Source organism: Cygnus olor, chromosome 1 (genome assembly GCF_009769625.2).
Source record: "Cygnus olor isolate bCygOlo1 chromosome 1, bCygOlo1.pri.v2, whole genome shotgun sequence".
NCBI lineage: Eukaryota > Metazoa > Chordata > Aves > Anseriformes > Anatidae > Cygnus > Cygnus olor.
Genome location: NC_049169.1, coordinates 27,405,436 through 27,421,717, shown reverse-complemented (window position 1 = coordinate 27,421,717; position 16,282 = coordinate 27,405,436).

Sequence of the window (16,282 nt, the reverse complement as noted above, 5' to 3'; positions counted from 1 at the left end):
GTAACAACAATTCATATCAAGCATCCAATCTACCCAGTGGAGAATTTGCTCCAGCATACATATTCTTTAAAGTCTATACCTACCTACAGGCTGAAAAGACTGCTAGGGTGAGAATACATATTATTAAGGCACTGTAGTCTGGCAAATGGAATCAAGCTGAAAAATACATGTGGCTCTAAATTATTTGTTTATATTCCTCTGAATTTAACAGAAAGTAAAATTTTAACAGGCAGAATTATAGCTGGTATAAATCTGTACAGCCTCACTGACTGTTCTGATTTATATCAACTGGGGATCTGGCCCACACTGTTGTATTGTTAAGGAAAACATTTAATGTTTGCTTCATTACTATGACAACTGTATTTTTCCTTACTTAACATAAAAATGTTTTCCTTCCCCCTTCCCCTTCCCCTTCCCCTTCCCCTTCCCCTTCACTTCCCCTCCCCCCCCCCTCCCTTCCCCTCCCCTCCCCTCCCCTCCCCTCCCTTTCCTTTCCTTTCCTTTCCTTTCCTTTCCTTTCCTTTCCTTTCCTTTCCTTTCCTTTCCTTTCCTTTCCTTTCCTTTCCTTTCCTTTCCTTTCCTTTCCTTTCCTTTCCTTTCCTTTCCTTTCCTTTCCTTTCCTTTCCTTTCCTTTCCTTTCCTTTCCTTTCCTTTCCTTTCCTTTCCTTTCCTTTCCTTTCCTTTCCTTCTTTCCCCTTTCCCTTTCCCTTTCCCTGTCCCTTTCCCTTTCCTCTCCTCTCCTTTCCTCTCCTTTCCCCTCCTTTTTCTTCTCCTCTCCTCTCCTCTCCTCTCCTCTCCTCTCCTCTCCTCTCCTCTCCTCTCCTCTCCTCTCCTCTCCTCTCCTCTCCTCTCCTCTCTTCTTTCCTCTCTGTTGAAAATTTCCAGAAACACAAAATGCAACTTGTAAATAATTTTTGGCTTGGCAAGCTCTTGTGCTCTAACGGTTTACATATTGTTCTGATTAGGCAAGCTAAACATGGTACTAAATATGCAGACGTGTTTCAACTCATGATGACAGCTTGTGTATGATTTACAGCGCTGGCTGCTAAAGGCAATTATTCTGGTTCAATATTCCTATTTATTTATGCCAACATTTTGCTGTAAACAAAGCCATTTATATATCAGATGGCTACTGACAAAGAGTTTTTTTAAAAGCTCAGTCCCAACTAATGCACAGACATATATCTGTACTCAGATATGAATATCAGTATTCTTTATACTTTTTGGGTTGAAATCAAGCTGAAGAGAGGTGTTTCAATGGCAATTCAGAGGTTGTTTTTGTTTGATTCTGTTTCCTCATAAACACAAATTTAATGCCAACCCAACAGACTGGTAATATCCCAAACAAGAAAACAGTACAAATGTGATGGCTAAGGAGTCTCCATAGCACAATTCATACAGGGAAAGAATCCATCTCCAAATATTTCCTTTAAGTTAGAACATTAGCGTGAAAATATTGTTTCCTGAGACACAGAGTAGATCTCAGCTGTAATATTATTCTCTTGCTACCTATGCAGAGCTATACATAAACTGAGTTATACATAAACTGACGGTTAGGAGTTATGTCCTGGTGAAGTATGGCTGCAGAGTAAGTTCAGAAGCCTTCTAATTTACTGCAAAATCTATAATTATGTGACTGGGCATAGAAGCCAATGTTCTGGAAGCTGAAGGGGTAGCTTCCCATTAATAATGAATGGCACTGAAAATAATCTACCCTCGTGAGCACTGTGATACTCTTTTAGTAAATGGGATGAAAACTAACTCACTCTCTGTCTTACTCTCTCCACGGGTATCAGATCCTGGACCTCTGGTAGTTACATGAGCTATTATATCTAGTACTTTCCAGGCAAAGGAATTTCTATACATTGGTTTTACCTTTTCTAGGCCAGCGATTGTAAAGCTTAACCCATTTTTCAATAAGCAAGTCAGTGATGGATTCCTGACTTGATCTTGCCAAACCAATGGGAAAACCAGGAACTCTACCAGTCCCTACAACAGTGTGCAGGCTGCCAGCTTGGATCAGAAAGTTTCAAGCTCTATTGGAGAGCAGCATGTGCAAACTGGAGTGTCGGGCACTCATTTCTCTGTATCAAGATATAAGGATGTTTTTCCCATACCCAAAGCTCTTTTGAGCTTTTTGATTTTCAGATTTCTCTCTCCTCCTTTATTTTACAGGATGACTCTCCAGAGCGCACCCATTCTCCACAGCATCCTGGGAGTTGTCCTTTCTCCAGCTCTGGGTGAAATGATCTTCCAGTGGAGCATGGAGACCTTCTTCACAGAAGCCATTCTCGGACATTTTCTGATAACTGTGATGCTCCGCAGAAGTCTCTACCCATGCCATCGTGGGATCAAATAAACATCTTCCTAAGGAAGTAACATACTTAGGATAAAGTTTTGGCTAGCAGTGCCGCTGAAGTACATCACCCATAAGCCTCTCACACTGACCATGTTTTTGTCCTAAGTGAATGTTAAGAAAAAAAAAAAAAAAAAAACCTGCAAATCACAGGAGTAGGCTAATTGAAAGCTGTAGCTACTACTGACACCAGGTGAGGGGTCTGCAGAACAAGGACACTTCCAGAGATAATACAATCCTTTCTCATTTTCCTAATTTATAGTAATAGTCAAGCCAGAGTCCAGGAAAAGATGAACTAAAAATACTGGGGTCATGTGTCTATTTAATGCAGCAGTTAGCAGCAATGGATTTACAGGAGAAACTAAGGAGCACACACTCTGGGTTATGAGCTGAAGAAAATGCTGCTCTCTCTGTATCACCATTACAGCTGTATCCAGTTCTGGCTAAGGACATGCCAGACCTTTTCCACCGCTTACTGCACTGGGATATTCCCCCAAACAGGCAGGCAAGGGCTCCAGCTTTAGCTCTTTCTTTGCAGTCTCTGCTCCAAAGCAGTAGTGGAGCTGCTCTGCCCCAGGAGATGGGCAGGAGCTACACAGCTTATTGGTCAGACACGTGTACTTAATGCAGTTCTTACCCCTGGCACATGCCAAAGGCATCGTAGCCCAGTGGATATACTGAGAATCAGGAAAACCAGGTTCTGCTTATGACCACTCTGTCTCTCTGGATTCATTTCCTCTCCCTTCAGTACAAATGAATAATGAATTTGGTCTTTCTTTCCCCTTCCGTAAGCCCTAACAGTAATGACAGCCCTCAGGCTACAGCGATCTGTGTGGAACTACTGTAAAGGATGGAGAAATTAACTGTATCGAGTGTTTACCAGGATTTCAAAACAAAAATGGCTTCCTAATGCAGAAGAAGAAGATGAATAAGTTTTTTTTCCAATTCTACAGAATTGGAAAGACATTTGCAGCTGGTGGGCTCCAAGGGCTGTGCAGCCTTTTCAGGCTCCCACCCAGTGTTTACACTGGTCAGGGAAGGAGGGACTCTTCTCCACACTGGGTCAGGGAGATGCTTGCTGCTTGCAGGAAAGCTATGGTTTTTGTAATCTGGTTCTCCTGCAAGCTACTGTTTTTACCCTCAGCATTGTCCTCTGACTTCAGAATTCTTTCTTCACTTGGACAACAGACTTTAAACCCATAGATTGGCAACTGCACAGTTGTCGTTCCCCTCTGCAGAGGTAAAACAAAGGTATCTCGTCAGGTGCCAGCCGCTTCATTACAGTGGGCCGATAGTCTCACGATAAGTCCACCTTAGTGCAGTCAGGGTGTCTGGCTCAGTGTACTAAGAGTACCATACTAAGAGTACCATGGTCCAAAGTTTGGTCTACTGAACATCTAAAGATTATGACTGTAGTAAGAATTATTACCACATGGTTTTCTGTCACCTAGTGCTTGCACAGCTCCATGTGCTTATCTAAACTGAGTGCTGAGATGCTGAGTTGGGAAGGCAGCCTTTTACACCCATTCTGGAGAGGTGGGAACAGTGAGGCTGATGGAAATGAAAAACGGGGACCTTTAAAATCTTTAAGGGAAACATTTTTTGTAACTGAACAAGTACTTTGGAAACATAAAAAGAATACCGAGAATGGCTTTACCTTTTAAGGTACGGTATGATCTCACAGGACTGTAAATAAGCAGTAATTCCATGGAGATTTCCAATTGCACTGCAGTGATATTAGCGGAAGCAAAATCAGGATCCCGATCTACACAATAGTTTTAACAATCCCAGTAAGATATTGTGGGGACTATGTATTCACGTTGTAACTCTACTTTACAGTTTGTTACTAGGAAATAGGCTTTAGCTTGAATTCTTTCAGCACAGCCTGAATGGTGTGATTATTGCCCAATGATATATCCTTACAGTGCCTTCTTGTTCAATTCACAGTAATTTTTATAATTGTATCTTTTTTCATAACTTTCTGCCTCTTTTTTCTCATTTCCTAATTTTGGCCAGGTTGTATCACTCCACTGCTACTAATTCAAATCCCTTTGTTTCCCCGCATTGTTACACAGTGCCTACCTCTCTGTTCAACAGGGGAATCTTCTCTCATTCTGACTCCCTTTAGCACGATACTGGCATTGATTTGCTGCAGTATCTTCTTCTTTGCTTCCTACATGCAACTCCCTGTGCTGAGAAGATGCACCGTCTCTCCACCTTTCTTCCTCTACTGTCCACGGAAATCAGAAAAGTCTTTCTATTCCATGAATATTTATATAGCCTTTTAGCTGATATCAATGTGCTTTACTGTACTTTCTTCAAACGTGTTTTGCATTGTTTATGGGGATGGGGTTATGTTTGCATTTCATTCAATTTTCTTCACGTCTTTTGCTTTTATTAATCTAAAGAAAGTAACTTTATGTAAGTTGGATGAAGTGTTTCATCCATGTAGCCAGTGTAGGTGAGGTGACATCCTACAAGAATTAAAAAAAAAAAAAAAAAAAAAGAACATAATTAAACAAATAAGTTTGGTGTTTTCTTTTGTTTCTTGTTTGTTGTTGTTGTTGGGCTTTTTTTCTTTTTTTAATAATGTTACAGTAAATAGTGACTACCACATTTAATATCCCATTTTTTATTAAAAGAAAAACACATCACAAATTGCAAGCAGTTAAACACCAGAACTTTACTGTCAATTCATATGGGAAAATATACTTTATTTTCTTTCAAAAAGAAATAGAAATAAATATAAAAGGATTCACATTTGAAATTACAGGATCTAAGTATATAACAGGGTCCTAGGTGCCCTCAGGAGAATTTGAAGTATCACACTGTCTGTCGGTAAGGCACTTTTTACCGTAGCGTATTGTTTTATCTGGTCAAATTTTCCACCTTTTGGAAGCCAAAGTGAACGCTCAAACTTCTTTGCTAAAGTATAGCCATTGTGTATTAAAATATCGAGGATGATTCATTCAGTCAACCCAACATCTACTCATCAGCAGGAGAACAAGCTAAGGAGGCATTATATCTTTCTCTAGCACAGCACTTAAAGTGAGGCATTCCAATCTAAAAGGCAGAATTGTTCCTTTGAGTAAAATAATTAACGAGCGCGGGAGGAGGAAAGCTGCAACGAGAGAGACCTCTAGTGGACGCAGCGGCCTCCCGGCGGGTGGCCTCGCCGCCTCCGCCGCCCTCCGCAGCCTCCGCCGGCCTCTGCCGCCCCAACCCCGGCTCGGAGGGCGAGAGGGGATCGGGGGGGTCCCCAGGCATCGTACTAGGCTCGGTGGTCATCAGCGCAGTGACAGCCTTTAACTCACCGTGCTGTGCAGCTGGAAGCTGGGGCGGGCAGTGTTAAAAATTCAAGTGTTGCTGCAACTCCTGGGTGACTTTCTTTTTTTTTTTTTTTTTTTTGGATATACAGTATTTCGAGGTATAGAAAATTGGTTTTGTTTTACTAAGACTGTAAGACTGTTTGTTGAGCCCTCTCAGAGTTACTTAGGTGAGTAATCCCATTTGGAAAAGCACGGGAGTCAGTGAAGCAATTTGCATTCTTACTCACTAACAAGAACCTGTTATCTTCTGTTGTCATGCCTTAATAATTTGGGGTATTAACATAGTATTTACTATTATTTGCCTTGTTTCTGAGAAGGATTCTTTTTTTTTTTTTTAATTTTTATTTTTAAATTTCTCAATTCCCTCATATAGCAGCTTAGCAGCCCAAACAACTATTTCTCTCAAGTCATTTGCAGCTACAATCACTGCCTCATCTCATAAACTCTTCTTCCTTCCTGGATGTAACATTACCGCAAGTGGTCCCATTGGTATCACGGCTGTTAGCACACGGTTGTGTCCATGGGACAGCTCAACAATCATGCCCAATGCAAAGAGTCTGCACAATTAGGCCCAAAGCACATGAAATCTAGCAAAATAAATAAATAAACAAATAAATATTGATGATAATAATAATAGTAACTGGAGCTATTTTGTACTTCAATAAGCAGTTTCAAAATACGCAGGGCCAGAGAGAGGGGAGACATTCAGTGTGTATTAAGTGCAGGTTATCAAAAAGTAACTGTCTCTGGATTATGTACAGTTTCACTTGACTGAAGCTTCATGGAAGATTAAGCTTCTTTTGTTCTCTGTGCTGTTTCACATAGATCAGTTGATGATGTGCAGAATAATTTTAACCACATATTAAACAGTGGTTAATCTAAGATAAGGAGATGAGCAAATATGAATAGTGAATAGTGTTTTTGGTGTTAATTCTAATTAGAGATAAAACAAGCAGTTCATCAGAAATTTAAACTCTTTGTGCAGGTTTCTCAAAAATATATGTAAAAGAAAAAGGCCTGTTTACTATCACAGTGTTTACCAGGTGGTCTCATGAGTGGTACACATAATTTATAAGGGACTCAGTCACTCCTCTCTGATTTATGAAGAATAATAGCACTGAGGTGAATGACTCCTGGAACTGCTGCAGACATGAGAAATAAAAAAGGCAGAAAGTGTTAAAATCCAGGACACTATGTCAAAGAGTTGTGAGTATTAAGCTAGTTGGGTAGCATTTTCAACAAGAGACGGAGGTGGAGTTGTGGGGTTCTGCAGCATATAAAAATAACACATTGTATTCTCCTTCAATTATGGCATTTCCAAAATATTGCACTTCAGTCTTTTGCTGGTCCTGCAGGAGACCTTTTCTGTGCCTTTTTTCTTGTAAAGATTTAATTGATCTCTTTTGAGGGTAGAGGAGATCTAATATTTTGCAGATCTATTTTTATTTTCAGCTTTTGTCTTAATCCTCTTCATACACCTTTAATTTCTTCATTTGACTTAATTAAGCTTTCCTCAGATATATGAATATGATGAGATTTGACGACCCCATTCATCATACAGGTTATTCACAGTTCTTTCAGGAATTTTACCAACAGTTCTCTGCAATTTGCCAAGGAAACCTGTTTGCTACTTGTGTATAATAAACATTTCATCAAGCCCATGAATCGGACAATAAGCACTTTGGAATTTGCAATGAAAGCATTTATCTTTTTCAGTAGCATGAAATTTATCCATATAGCTTTGTTTTCTGGATGACAATACAACATAACTGGGGAAAGGAATAAGTACATAGATGCATAAGCAAGCAATGACATTATTAAAAAGGGAGAAAAAGCTCGATTCTTTCTTTTTGGTTATTTTTCTTTTATAATATTTGTATTTCTTTTTGTCTTTATTTCTCTCTCTCTCTCTTTGAAGATAAAATGTTGAAGGTAGGTCTGCCAGCCACCTGCTTTTTTTGCTCTGATCACATTTATTCTTACATGGTGCATCCTCATTTTTCCTCCTCATGCTTCAGACATTTATTGCATGAAAACAAACCTTATCAATCAGTTACTTGAATATATTGCTGATAGCAGAAGAAATATGGGGTCTCCTTTTGTGAATACCTTTATCGTCTTTGCCTCATCATCTGTGATCATATAGGTGTCTGGGCTACTTTTCCCCTGTAGTTGGACTCCTCTCTGAGGAGGACTCTCCTCTCAGACTTGCTGGAGGTGGTCTGCTGCAGAAACATATTTGGCATTGTGATTCTTGTGCATAAAATATGTGCTGATCTTTTAAATATGAAAAGATTCATTTCTAGTCCTGAAAAAAAAATAATAAAAATAAAGGTACACCATATTAGGAATGTGTGGGAAGAAAATGGTTAACCAAATGTAATTTACCAATCATTCCTATAAAGAGAAACACATGGTTTCAATTTTCTTATTGAAATTGAATTATTGGTTTAGGACAGGTTGGCAGAGTAAAACTATTTCATGTGTAGCCATCCAATACTCCTTCCCTTTCTTTTTAATCTCCTGAATATATCTAGTAAGTTTAGAGATTGTTTTTTTGGAGCCAAGGTAACCCAAAATACAGCATTCTCTCACTGTCATTTTTTATTTTTTTTTTACCTTTTATTTTTCATTTTCTGCTAATATAAACAGATATGACTTTGTAAACTTAAAATGTCAGAGAAGACTTTTCTCTGCTATTTGAGTGTACTTTTCTTAAACATCTGTACAGGCAAACAAACTCTGTCCCTATTTCCCTGACAAGAGAGGAACACTTTTGGAGGTATCTTTTCTGTTGGGAATTAAGTTAGCCATATACATCATCATTACTTAAATTATCAGGAAAATCACAAAGGAAATATTTTTGTCATTTCTGTCACTATTGTAAACCACCAGACACAAATATTCCAGTGTAAATGTGAAGGAATATCTCAGTAACTGTTGAATTTATATTACTGTTATCAGGCTCCTAAATTTCTCTTTAAATCTCTAAGCAATATTTTGTGGCAAATCAGGTATTTCAAAGCCAGGTCTCTTACCCTCGGCTGAATGCCTGAGCCACTCCTTTGCTGAGGAGGCCTTGGAGGTTAAATGTTTTTCTGAATTTTCATCTAAACATCATTAGTGCCTCATGCCAAGGAAAACTTAATGGGTGCAAGAGTAACAAAATAAGATGTGTTTCCTAGGCAGACACAAAAAGTGGAAGTTCTGCCCCTTTTCTGACAGGTTCTATTGGAGCTGGTCTGTTGTTTCCTGGTTCCCTGAGATGCATAATTCCCTCTTGTCTTGTTACAGAGAGTTTGAGCTGGAAGCCATCATGCCATGTCACATCCCCCATGTGGGGTGCTAAGCCTGGTGGTGCCCCAGGCTGCTGGGAAGGCAGAGACCACCAGTGGCAGGGCACGATGCGATGAGTGAATCTGGTGTGCAGAGAGAAATTTGCTTCAGATGCTCTCTGTGGTCTGGAATAAATTATGTGGGGAGGAAAGCTGAAAGGTCCTAGAGAAAGAGGTGAAAGGACACTCAGTGAGAATGAACAAATAGTGACAGCTGATAAAAACTTCCCAGTTTGGGTCAACATAGCCCAGAAAAGGAAAAGTTCTGACAAACTTAGTATTGCATAGGTACAGTGAGCACCATGGCTTTATATCCATATTTGGTTGACTTATGACAAAAAGCATCACAGAGCTGGTGTCTGAGCTCCAGAGTACAAAAATAGACTTCTTTATATGTCTTCAGGTACAGTCTAATAGTCTTGTAGGTACAAATGTGAGACAAGACAGTCTTTGGAATAATTTGCATATATTAAATGTCATTAAGCATCAAGAGGAGGAAAAAATAAACAAAAATGGAGCTAGGAGGAAAATAAGATCACGGCTCACAAACAGATCAAAGTCTGAAGAGCTATTTATTTCAAACAGGTTTATTTATTACTGTCATTTCTTAATATCTACATGAGCAGTTTTTGTTAATAAACCAGGGAGTGACTGATTAATACCTAATTGAGTCTGGGAGCAGGAACAAAATCATTATATACTGGCAAACAATCATTGCCATGAAAGAAATGCTGCACAGGTGAGGTAAAATGAGTGTGGACAGACAATTGGCTGAAATATGTTTGATAATCCATATAAAACTTGGGAATTGCAAATAACTTCTGCAGAAACCAGGACTGTGAAATAATTCACAAACGAACAAAGGCTAGGAACACATTTGTGACCAATTTAGTTATGTGATTGGTTCTAATATATATTATCATTTTCCCAGGTAGCTTTAAGAGTATGAAAAGATGAACAAAATGACCATTTCATAATAATGTACTTCCTTAGCATGATGGATAACATTTATTATTTATTTCATCAAATACTTCATTAACACAATGAATGCTTCCAAGTTCCGAAAATAACATTTCCCAGGGTTAAAGCATTTTAGACAAAGGATATGAGAACAAAAGTGAGAACAAGAACATTCAAAGTAGGAGAGAATACCACAAAAGAGAGGTGGTGAATATAAGCCATAAAGCAGGATGCTCTCCCACAGCAGATCCTGCAGGGTCTGTGAGCCATTGCCGTCACTCTAATGCTTCACCAGCCAGGCACCCCCTGCAGGGATTTCTGAGTGCTGGGGTGCAGATATGGACCGTGAGCTCCTCTTCTATTTTTTTTTATTAGTAGTAGTAGTAGTAGAAAATGTTTTTTGCCTTATCTAGAAGACTGTAATAATTCAAAGAATCCCCATCAACACCTTTTATCTCTTGATTTCTATAGATATTTGGAAATATTAAGCAATTTATATATTGCTTATAGAGGTATATTTTAAAAATGCTTTTGTTTTTCTGAATTGTAAGATATCCCCTGGAGTAGCAGAAAACAAAATTATCTGTAAATATAAAATGTAATGAATATCTTCAGTGAAACTTTGAAACTTTTACCATATATATTTTCAAAATCTTTTAGAAGAGTTTTTTCCCCTTAATGTCAAAGTAGTATTGCCAATTTTAAAGGAACTTTTTTTTTTTTTTTTTTTTTTTTGTAGCGCCCTCTAAATTTAAATATACCTTATAATCCATTTTAACTGTAAAGAGAATACATCTAAGTAGAATTTTATCTCATAAACAATTCTATTTGGTTCATAAACAGTTCTGTTCATGAAGAGAATTATTCAGACAAATAAAATGCTGCGTTCAAAGCGTGAGCAATTCAAAATCTCTCTTCCAGATCGACCCACAGAAGGAAAGTTTTACTCTGAGACCCTTACAGGGAAAATGGTCACTTGTCATTACAGTCATGAATATTTCTTATTTTCCAGCTGTTACTGAGCATGTTTAAGATACTCATGAGCTGTTTTGGCAGACACTTATTGATGCATTTTAAGCCTTTTGTTAGGTATAGTCTTTAGTCATTTTAGTACATTGAGAACTAATCTCCAAGTCTGTCAGTCCCATTTTGCATTACAAATCATTTGTAGTTTTATAACTGTCATTTCCAAGGACATCTGGAAAAGATGGATTTATGAAAGGTTATCGTGCATTCTAAGGAGGCCGGGAATTAGCATGACTTTGTAAAGGTTCTTGTAAATTGAGCAGCAGCCATCACTGGCAATAAGCTGTTTTCTGCTCTAGTCAAGTATCTTTATTTAAATATTAAGGAAGAGGTATGACCTTTGGCCTCAAAGATCACTATGATACAGCAATAGCACAATCTATTAGCTGTCAATGAAGTATTATGGCCCTGGCTCTCTCAAGACACCTATTTGTGGACAGTGTTATAATAACCCTTCCATTAGGCATCCCCAAGGCAAATAACCTTGGCTTTAACAGAGTCAGTTTAAAATTCCTTGGAGTAACATTAAGAGAATATCTGGTTTGTGTCAGTTTAGGATCAACTACCAGCATTAGTCCCGTTCTGTAAATTGTAAGTAGCTGTGGATTTATTAGAATTATTTTATACATGCCCACAGGTAAATATTAAATACAAAGGATGTGAAAACTCATATTGCTTTCTACTTCCTACAAGGAATGTATATAGATTAATGGACACCTGACAGGTCTGAGCATTTTAAAGCAGGATCCATTTTATACTGTATACATTTCATTTCTTTTGTTGATGGAAATTACACAGTACTACTAGAATTAAATTGCACCAAAAATAATAATAAAATAAAATCTTTCTACAAGATATAGTAAATGTGATTAAAAGCAGTTTAGATAATATTCCAATGAGTTGGTATGTTATCCTATATAGTTAGGTACAGCTACAATAAGATTAGGGAACTATCTAAAAAGCTGAGAAAATTTCATATGCTCAGTCTTGTTTGTCTTCACTCTGCAGATATCAGTATATTTAATATGCGAAGTTAAGTGCAAGACCAAGGTTTTTTAAACTTGTGGGATATTCAGAATGAGTCTTTTAAACAAACAGAACAAATCTGATAGTGCTCCCCTATTATCAGCTGAACTGCTTTGAAATACAAACTACAGGAGTTCTCCTACCTATATAAAACCAGCTAAGGTTGTTTTTTGTACCCTCTGCAAGAGAACAACTCTGAAGTCATCTTCCCTCAGAGGTAACAGTCAAGGTCAAACTCCATGTAAGTACTTCAAAAAATCACAGATACCTGCAAATCTTAAAAATAAACTAATACAAATCCTATTAACATTTCAGATATTTTGGCCTGTATACTGGTGATAGTTTTTTCTTCTGAATCCAGCTTTAATGTCTAATACAAGTGGCTTTTATTACTAAAACCTAACAAACAATGTGCTTACTGTTGTGAAATCAGAAGTGTGACTGGTTCTGCAAGTGTACCTTCTATACAACTTTATTTTCTGATGATTTTTAGCAGTAGTAGATTATTCTGTAGGTGGGAATAAAAGCATTCATGTGATGGGAAACTATATGAGCTGTCTCCCAGCAAGGTTCAGTGCCTCCACACCATCTCCCTGGTCCCTGAAGGGCTTTGATGGAGCCAAGGCAGTGATGGATCCCCTCCAGCCACTGCCCCCAGAACTCCTCTGCTCAAGGAAGGTTTACACATTGCAGAGGAAGAAAGCACCTGAATTAAAATAACTCAGTGCTAAATTGGCCAGTTGTCTCCACTTAGTTTTGAAGAGTTCCCTTCCCACCCCCTCACCACCCGCAGTTCTTGACCTCCTTAGAGGTTTTTATAGGAGGAGGACGAATAAAGGGAAAAAAATGCTGTGGAGGCAATAGTCTATCATGCTGTGATCCACCCCCTAATGGGTGCGTAGGGATTTATCCCCGTGCTTAACAAAGGCAGAAGAGAGAATTTCTACCTGGGTCACGACTGGAAATACTCAAAACTGCTGGTACAGATTCAGGCTCCAGCCAAATTGTACAAATGCCATTGCTGCCCTGAGAACCTTGGGCTTCAGGACCAATCTTTTCTGCCAGGGAGCTCTGCTCTCCCCCAGCATGGCATGGCAGCCCTAGGCAAGAGGAAGAGGCCCCTGAGTCAGACTGAGGATGCCAGAATTTTGCAGCTGCTGTTTTGGCCCTGACCTTCTCAGAGTTAGAAGCCGTGGGTTCAAAAAGCAGAGCACAGTGAAAAATGTGACCCTGACAAGCTTTTTTTTTTAACCAGTGCTAGGAAACAACATAGTTTCAAAGCAAACAATTAAGTTGGGGATTACAGTGGTTGTTTTCAAGTGTTCAGTACTCACATATTGCACACTAGGAAGGCAATATTCGTGTTCAATAAAGGGCACTTGACTTCTGGTTCATTCTCCCTTTAGCACTCCTCTTACAGTGATATTGGATACAAAGCCATTTTCTTTCATAGGGCAATACATGGCAGAGTCTAGGATGTAATTTAAGGGGCTCTATTGATATCATAAATTACAAGAAGTCTGCTGAAGCAGTTTATGAATGGCAGTAAAAACCTGAAACTGAATTACATCATTAGAATCATGTACCACATACATGTATTATTATTTATAATAAAGACCTAGATATCCTTGCATTTTATAGATGAGGAAGATGCCATAGGACCCTGTACTAAATAGAAATAGGACTCCCACAGCCTTTTGCTGGCAGATATGCTTCACTGATGGAAGAGAAAACCACTGTTTATGAACCTGATCCATAAAGGAGGAAAGCAACACAGGTCTCTAAGCCTGGGAAAGTGCCATACCACTGCAGAGCTTTCTACCAGACCAGTTCCTTGTGCCACTCTCTGAGTAACATCTTTACTTCCCTACCAGCCCACTGAAATTGATATGGACATTGAGGATCAGCAAAATAGGACATAAGGTTGTTATATGAGGCAGTAATAAGCATATTTTTATTGACTATGGAAAAGATAATTTTATGCTTTGGGTGCAAGAACTGAGGCATAAAAACCTTTATTTACCACAAAGTGCCGAGTAAAGCCAGGAGGCTTTACTGGTGGAAACAGTCTGCCCACAGTAACAAGGCTACCAAGAGTAAGAAATGTGCACCTATGGGTTGCACCAACATTCTGGTATCTCAGGGGTGTAGTGGAACCAGACATCTATGTCCAATACACTGAGCTTCAGAACTAAGTTCCTCTCAGATGGCAAGCCTAAAAGGACAAATATGTTTATTTTGCTCAGACATTTGGTAATATTGAGGGTCAAGATATTTAGAAAACCATTTTTAGCCTTTTAAATAATCATATGATTATTTCTCACCAGTAGAACATTGGGATTGTTTCAGGGCTATGAACCTGCTAACCACTGACTGATTTGCTCGTTTCAGCTGAGGCTGCAGTTGGACTTTGACAACAAGGAGGAGCTGCTGATGCTCCTCACACAGGCACCAGCCTCTGGAAGAGTAAGGACAGCAAAGAAGGGAGGGATGAGTATTGTATTTTGTCCTACAGAACCTTTGAAAATGTAAGGCAAAAGAAAGAACAGTTTGAGAGAAGTAGGTAAGAAGAGGCACTCACCATAGTTTCCCACATGGAAGCTGTGAATAGACTGAGGAGGGCCAGAAATAATCTCCTTTCTTTTTCTGAAGGAAGGGGCAGGCTCTGCCAGAGCCCAGCCTGGTGCTCCCCTGCCTGCTTCTCAGGTTGAAATTTTCTCTTGAGCACTAGCTCAATCTTCTCTTGGTGCACCAGCTACTGTTTGTGACATCTAGAGATCAAGAATGTACCTTCTTTTGTTTTCCATACTTCTTACCTTTAGCTGTCTCAGGTTTTGTTTTCACCTTGCTCTTACCCACTGGGAGGAAAAAAAAAAAGTCAAATATAGTGTAATTTGAAACGTACATTCCCAAGTAGAGACAATGCTTCTTGAGTGTTTATTGCAAAAGTTGGTTCTTTGTTCCATGCTTACACTTGACCGTGCTTACTTTACCTCACAGTAAGGATAAGTTGCTTTGTGTTGGTTTGTTTTTATAGCAAGCTGGTTGTGTATATTAGCTGTCCTGTAGTAGGAAGTATTTTCCAATGGAAATGATGGAATGGTATTTCTGCAACAACTCCAGGTATTTGCTTTTCTTTCCTAATGGCTCTGTGGTGATGCAGGACTTTTTCTTGGTGAGGCTCATCCCTCTAAAGATAAGAAAAGGTGCCCATGACATGGATCAACTAATTGATAAAAAGACATCATATTCAGAATTTTTGATGTTATTGTCTTATGTTTTCAAGAGACACATCTCCTTTAACTTAGTCTGTTCCTGGGACACAGTGCGAAATATTTAGCTACAAGACTTTTCCACATTCTGTATATTAAACTTAAATAATCTGGAATCATGTGGTCACTGAAGGTAAAACCACTGAAAGTAAATAGAATGTACAAACATATGTTTAGGTAAAATGATAAAAAACAGGCAAACAAGAAAATCACCACCATCACAAAGTTGATGTTTTCACAAGGTTTGTAGAAGAAAGAGCTCTTGACCTACACCAGACTTTTGCCTCCCTCTTGTTCAGACCACCATCTGGATTTGAGGCAGGATGATTAAGAGAGCTGTGCCAGCTCAGAGGAAGAAATTCAGGTGGAAAAAGAATCTGGGGAGAGATGTCTTCCCTGCAGAATGGAGATGGCTGTGCCCAGAGTGGGACTGGTTGTAGAAAAGAGCTGTTGCCATCACCACCATCTGCATTGCAAGGACACGCACTCTTGAGATATTCCTGGGGTATCAGCGGGGGAATATATTCTGGAAAAAATCATGGAAAATATTCTGTTTATTGCCTCCTTTCACACTGAGGGAAGTTTCCAACATTAATGCCTCTGCTAATTGCAGCAATTTGTGATGGGGATTTCCAGATAACCTAACACAAGCTTTTTTTTCCTTTTTTTTTTTTCTCTTTTTTTTAAGTGAAAATTAACACCTGAAGTCCCATTAACAGGAAAAAGATCTCAAGTCTAGGTGCTAATGCAAGGATTGTTAGGTTTTTCAAGGTGTTAACATCATTAGGATAACTGGTCATCCAAATCTTTTGAGATGTATGTACCCTGCTATATACACTCTGATGTACTGTTGTAATATGTATTTATAGATAGAAGAGTAAAAGTAAGAGTCATGCAATTTTCTGATGAAACTACATGGCAGATAGGAAAATGAATGCCAACATACTAAAGTGCATGAATGAGATGGTATTAGCCATC